This window comes from Myotis yumanensis, unplaced genomic scaffold (genome assembly GCF_028538775.1).
Source record: "Myotis yumanensis isolate MYYU_CA2020_CCGP unplaced genomic scaffold, mMyoYum1.0.hap1 SCAF_3, whole genome shotgun sequence".
Taxonomy (NCBI): Eukaryota; Metazoa; Chordata; class Mammalia; order Chiroptera; family Vespertilionidae; genus Myotis; species Myotis yumanensis.
The window spans coordinates 76,500,620-76,508,083 of record NW_027223754.1 but is presented as its reverse complement, the minus strand read 5'-3'; the positions used below and the strand labels follow the sequence as shown (position 1 = coordinate 76,508,083).

The following is a 7,464-nucleotide window of genomic DNA, read 5'->3' as shown; positions in this document are numbered from 1 at the left end:
GCTAAATTGACTCATACATGCGCGATACATATAAAGCTCTTGCTGGTGCCAATCGCACGTGTGTGTTTGGATTTGTCATTGTCGACTGAATTTAGTTGACAATTCTATTATAGAGAAAGGGAGAATGGCAATATTAAAATATTTCTTCTAATTAATTTCCTTTCAATGAGCATGAATTCATGCACTGGGCCACTAGTATACTTATATGTGAATTGGGGTTAAATTTTTCTTAAAGTTTTGTTTTCAAGGCCTGTGAAGCTATTGGGGAGGTGACTCAGCTGTAATTCCAGCAAGCAGAACCTACAAACATGGTCAGACGACCCACCAGGAGTCAAAACATCAACTCATCAACATCATCTCATCTCCTGACAGTCCCACCTGGCGCTCATACCCACTGCCAGCACCAACCCCACTCACACCTGCAGCCAGTGCAGGAGCCGCTGCTCGCACACACTGCTGATACCAGGTGCCAGTCCCGATCACTCGGTGCCATCAGCAGGTGCAAGTGGCAGCTGCTGGCCCTGATCACCCCGAGGGCTTCTCCACCTCCCCCTGCTTCTGAGGGGTGATTGGGCAGCAGCAACAACTCACACCCACTCACAATGCCGGCCCCACTTGCACCCACTGCTGGCACTGGCTCCAATTGCTCCGTGCTGTCAGCTGGTGCAAGTGGGGCCAGCGCCGTCAGCAGGTGCCTACAGACAGGGACTTGGGGCCCTGGCAAGAGGGGCCAGGTGGAGGCTTGGAGGATGGTCTGAGACCTGCCTTTGTGCCTATTGCAGCCTCACGGCCCACAGTTCCTTTCAAGGTGCATGAATTCGTGCACTGGGCCCCTAGTCTAATATAGACCCAAGTCCTGTTTGTGCAAAAAATATCAGTGACAGAGACCTAGGTCAAGTCCCTGTGCTGGTGCTTAACAGCCATGGATCTTCAGGCAAAGAAGGTTTAAAATTTTGCATACCTCAGAGTTGTCTGAAAATTATCTGAATTACTATATTTAAGCCTTACACCAAGTATTGAATTAATGTTAATCATTATTATTAAAATCCGGTTATGTCAGTTAGGTAGTATGTAGTATTCTGAAAGACAGCATTAATATTAGTAGAATTACTTTGCAATAAGTTGTCATTAGAGTAGAACTAAATATTTTTCTCACTGATGACTCAATTCTAGTAATTAATATTAAGAGAGATTTAGAAAAAGATCACTGGTAGATTTAGATGATACAACCATAAGATTTTAAACTCCTAGTGATTTGTAGTGAAAAACTCAATAGCTCATTAAAGTACATTAGCAGTTTCACATGTTTGTAAGGAGACTATTGTTATCTGGGTATCTATTACTCTATCAATGTTTACAACTCTATTTAGTACATCTCTTTAGGCTATCATTTTCTCATTAAATCTCCCATACTGGGTACAATGGTGGCAGATAATAGACACTCAATAACTACATTTAGGAAAAAAAAAATGCTTCTTTAAAACAATGATCTGCTTATCAAAAACTCAACTTGTTAAGAATAACACAAAACTTACTATAAACAGTGAAAGTTTGTGTACTTAATATTCTTTGATTTACATTAATTAAAATGAAGATAAATTTCTCAAATGCTTTTTTATTGTTACGTTGGCTTTTCTTAAGCATTCCTATGAATTTCATGAAGAATAATGGAAGTGAGAGTAAAATCATGAAAGAGGATCTTCTAATTATATTTCACCAAAGGTATTTTAAAATTATTTTTAAACTTCCTGTCAAAAAATGTAGAAATGTGTTTAATCATGAGAATTAGGAAGAGGATAAATCTTGGATTTCAATAATTATAAATAAATATATTACCCAATAGAGTATCTTAATTTAAGAAAATATCTTTCAGAATATTGTTATGCTTATAAGAATGTGAAATGAAATTTAAAAAGTTAATTAATATAGTCATTAAAAGAACAGAGTGTCATTGGATAAGAAAATACAAATTGTAAGAAAGCCTACCTCTTTTTTTACTGAAAGAGATAAAATGTTTTTACTTTTTAGCTTCTCTCTCATTAACAGATTTTCCTTTTTTTTTTTTTTTTAATATATTTTATTGATTTTTTACAGAGAGGAAGGGAGAGAGATAGAGAGTTAGAAACATCGATGAGAGAGAAACATCGATCAGCTGCCTCCTGCACATCTCCTACTGGGGATGTGCCTGCAACCCAGGTACATGCCCTTGACCGGAATCGAACCTGGGACCTTTCAGTCCGCAGGCCAACGCTCTATCCACTGAGCCAAACCGGTTTCGGCAGATTTTTCTTAAACTGTAAAGTAATTCCAGTAAGAAGATGATATTGGTGCATATTCTATTGTATTAAATACCTAGAACATGTAAGAATATCCATGTATCAGTTAAATTAAGTAATTTACAATGGAAACATTCATTTTAACATATAATTTAATCTGCATTTATTTGGATGAGTGGTCATATGTTCTGCCTAGATGGTTGAGATTTGAAAATTAAATTATATAATTGAACAAGGAGTCAAGCTGTAGAAATGATCTGGTGTAAGCAAAAATTAGAATACAAAAATAATAGAATTGATGCTTATTAAGGGTTAAGGTCTGCATTTTCTCAAGAAACCTCATTTTTAAAAAAATATATTTTATTGATTTTTTACAGAGAGGAAGGGAGAGGGATAGAGAGTTAGAAACATCGATGAGAGAGAAACATCGATCAGCTGCCTCCTGCACACTTCCTACTGGGTATGTGCCCGCAACAAAGGTACATGCCCTTGACCAGAATCGAACCTGGGACCCTTGAGTCCACAGGCCGACGCTCTACCCACTGAGCCAAATCGGTTAGGGCAAGAACCTCATTTTTAATTAGATCCCTAGCACTTATTATAATGCCTGACATATTATAAACGTTGAATACACATTCATTAAATGGATTCATTTATTGAAACAATTTTAAGCAAATAAACAATTTAATTAAACTGAATTATAGTTCATCATCATAATCATTAGTATTATAGGTCATTATTATTATTAAATGATTAATTAATTAAATAGAAGTTTATTTTGTGCTTCACTGTCAAGGACCTACCAAGAATTAGTAATATAAATTGGACTCAGTCACTATTTACCAGGATGTCATCATATAGAGGGGGATAATTATGTTTGGAATGATGAAATATTGTGAATAATCTTAATTTCCCTGATGTGAAAATAAGCATAGGCAACTAACTATACCTGTGCTAGTGCATCTAGTTCCTTATTAATAAACAAAGGGAGCAAATGGAATTAGACCAGTGGTTCTCAACCTTCCTAATTCCCCGACCCTTTAATACAGTTCCTCATGTTGTGGTGACCCCCAACCATAAAATTATTTTCGTTGCTACTTCATAACTGTAATTTTGCTACTGTTATGAATCATAATGTAAATATCTGATATGCAGGATGTATTTTCATTGTTACAAATTGAACATAATTAAAGCATAGTGATTAATCACAAAAACAATATGTAATTATATATGTGTTTTCCGATGGTCTTAGGCGACCCCTGTGAAAGGGTCATTGGATCCCCCAAGGGGTCTCGACCCACAGGTTGAGAACCGCTGAATTAGACAGTCAGCCTGATTAACTGGGAGCTGTGGCATTCCCAGACTCCCCAGGGGGCAGCTGCATCCTCTGCTAACTGGTGTTAATCCCCAAGGGGGCAGGAAGAACTGGCTTTGGTGAGTTCTTCTTACCACTATACCAACATTCCTCTGGTGAGGCATGCCCAGTAGAAGCTAAAATGGCAACTATAAAGGGGAGGAGGCTAGCCTAGGAAAATTGGAAAAAGACCGGATAGGATAAGGGGACAGAAGATGTTGGAAAGGGATTGGTAGGGGGAAGGCCTAGCACAAGACCAGAAGAATTAGGAAGAAGATTGCTTAGTTTGAAAGAAAGCTTACCCCTTTCCAAACCCAAGGAGATCTACTAGTAATCAAAGCTTAACAAAGGCTCAGGAGGGCTCTTTGATTCATGCTGTCTCTCCAGGTAGCAGCTGTGAGAATCTGGCAGCTGCAGGGGGACCCAAATGCCAGCCAAATTATGGGCTGAAGCCTGGCACCCACTGGGCTGGAGGGCAGTCAGGAACAGAGACTATGCTGGACTATCAGTGCCGAGGGTGGTGGCAGTATAATTCTGCTGAGCCTCCTGGTGGGCACTTGTGCTCATCAGGTTCATGACTTCTGCTGCAGCAAGCAGAGCTGAGCCACCTGATCGTGGGTGAGACATAAGGCCCCTGGGGGCAGGCCTTTGATTTTGCTCCAATAAATCTTACCACTACCCCTCAGGTCCTCCTATGCAAGAATCCCCAAAATGCATTGCTCCTGACTCCATGGAAGAATCCTATTTCCACTGGCAACATCTGGGAGTCTCAGAGAAAACTTCATAGAAGACACTGATGGATGATTATACTTCAAAGTATAAACATGGGAGTATAAGCATGGAGGAGGGTGAGGGATATTTTAGGCAAAGGGTGCTATTAAAAAACTATTATGCTGGCCCTAGCCAGTTTGGCTCACTGGATAGAGCGTCGGTCTGCAGACTCAAGGGTCCCAGGTTCGATTCCGATCAGGGGCATGTACCTTGATTGCAGGCATATTCCCAGTAGGAGGTGTGTAGGAGGCAGCTGATCGATGTTTCTCTCTCATCGATGTTTCTAACTCTCTATCCCTCTCCCTTCCTCTCTGTAAAAAAATCAATAAAATATATTTTTAAAAAAGCTATTATGCTGGTAAAAAGGAATATGGTGTATTCAGAAAAAAATAACCAAAACAAAAGAAAACAAACAAACAAACTATAAATCCCTTGTATATGAGGGATTGAAACCAGAAAAGTTGGTGTTCGTGCTACTTGTCAATACCAGAACCAATAGTTGAGAAAGGATTAAATTTTAATTTTAAAACCTCATGCAAGGACTTTTTTCCCACTACTTTTTAGACAGAATAGAAAGGAGGGAGTGGAAGAGAGAAAGAGAGAAAGATCAATGTGAGAGAGACACATCAATTAGTTGCCACCCCCACAACCCCTGTCGAGGGCCAGGTATGGAGCCTGTACACTAGGCTATTGACCAGAAATCAAACCCATGACCCCTCAGTGTGCTGGCTGACACTCTAACCACTGAGCAACACCCACCAGGGCAGGATTGAATTTTTATTGGCGCTTTATTCAGATGGCCAGCGGTCTGAGAATATGGCAGGTTATGTACCCTATTAGGTTGTCTTACATCTCATCTCAAACTGTTTCTTTTTATAAGGAGAAGAAATAGGTAAGGGGTTTAGATTTCAGGGAGAAAGGTTAATCAGATAAAATCTGCATTATCTGCATTCTGGTGATTTTCTGAGTATCCCTTCATCTGCTGACCAGTGATTTAAATATATATATTTAATTGATTTCAGAGAGGAAGGAAGAGGGAGCAAGAGATAGAAACATCAATGATGAGAGAAACTCATTGATTGGGCTGCCTCTTGCACTCCCCCTACTGGGGATAGAGCTCACAATCAGGCCATGTGCCCTGACCAGGAATTGAACCATTGACACTCAACCACTGAACCACACTAGCCGGGCTGAGTGGTGACTTTTTTTTTTTTTTTTTCTGATTTCTAGGCAAGATTTACTGCTTTACAAACACAAACATGATACTTTGTCTTAATATAGAAATGACATCAGATATACCCTGAATATGTTTAGCATTGGGATAGCTGCCAGTTCAGTATAAAACATACATTTTTTAGGTGCAGGGGGGCATGGAAATAAGCTATCTTACAATTTGGTACATCAGAAACACTTATTTGAATAGTTTGCTTGAATTAAGTTATTTAGTACTCTTTAAGCATAAAGTTTATAACTTGTCTTAGGCTCTGACCCAACTATGATCTATGTGACATCATACATGTCTTTGACTAGAGCACTTACTGTTATGTACAGAACTTAAAATGTGATGTGTATGTATAAACTTTGGTTTGATACATGACATAAACTATTCAAAGTTGCATATAAGATAAAAAATGTTTTGGTGTGAATTATTTCTACTAAGACTGTATTTAAATTAAAAAGAAACTGTATGAAGCATTGAACTGTTATGGAACAGGTCAGTAGCTCTGTGCATAACTGGCACTAGAATAACTTTGTCACCAAGCTCAGAAGCATACCATTGAAGATGCATCTTGTAAATAAGAAGGTGACAACTTCAGGATTAGAGCTGGAACTATGCAACTAGTTCATATAAAGGAACCATGTGCCCTATTCTAAAGGAAGGTTCCATTACATGAAGATAGACCTTTCCTGTCCTGTTGATCAATCCCAAGTCTCTATGATCCAGAAACGCTGGGATGGTAAATTCAAATGCATTGGGTGTGAACTGCACCTTGAACTTGCACATCCCTTTTTCCGTTAAACCTTTTAACATAGCAGCCACATGCAGTAGGAGGCCCTTCTTAGGACCTGGAGCAGAGCTGTGGGGAGCTGCCATCTCTTAAGGTCGATGTGGCCCATATTATCTGCTGCCAGGTTTAGATTTTGGACATGTCTTATTGCACTGGAGGAATCTAGGGCTAACATGTGGCCTCAGAAGAAAAAGCCATCCGGAGTGATGTACAGGCATCTCATCTTGTACAGCCCCACCTGGTCCACCAGCAGTCACCAGCTGGATCCCTGGGCCGGCCACGTCCACATCAGGCAAGATTCTCTTCATTGCGAATTCGCTGGTGCAGTCGGATTCGCACTAATCCAGGTCCACCCTACAGGTGTGCCTGCAGGATTCAGCGCCGAGCTCCGTGTTCCCCCAGAGGAGGGTGGAGGTGCGGCAGTGGCGGCCTGGGTCCCTGGGGGGCGATTCTTTATCTGCATCCTGGGTGGTGGGCAGTCTCTCCCTGGAGCACAGTGGCTCAGATACCATCTTGGCCGCTTGCAGTCCTTCTTGGGCACAAGGTCAAGTTGCTTGTGGGTCTCCTAAAGTCAGGGCAGGTCCAGTCAGACAGTTCAGTCCCTGGAACAGTAGCTTTCTACATGTATTGACTACCAAGCCTATTAACTATCCTATAACTTAAGCAAAAAATTTTAACTTCTTGAGTTCCCCATGAAGATTATTAGGGTTGTAAGAAATGGTTCTAGATTGATCATCTAGAGCAGCGGTTCTCAACCTGTGGGTCGCGACCCCTTTGGGGGTCCAACGACCCTTTCACAGGGGTCACCTAAGGCCATCGGAAAACACATATATAATTACATATTGTTTTGTGATTAATCACTATGCTTTAATTATGTTCAATTTGTAACAATGAAATTGGGGGTCACCACAACATGAGGAGCTGTATTAAAGGGTCGCGCATTAGGAAGGTTGACAACCACTGATCTAGAGCCAGGCTACAAAAAACTTCGAATGTTAGCCTTTGTAAAAGGTGAATAATAAATATTTTAACTACTCAATTTTACTATTGTAGT

The 7,464-nt window shown here is 40.3% G+C and overlaps 1 pseudogene; it reads right to left on the bottom strand.

Moving 5' to 3' along the window:
* Window positions 1-6,365: 6,365 nt before the first annotated feature.
* LOC139005036 (UPF0450 protein C17orf58-like) lies at window positions 6,366-6,633 on the bottom strand (annotated as a pseudogene).
* Window positions 6,634-7,464: the final 831 nt, after the last annotated feature.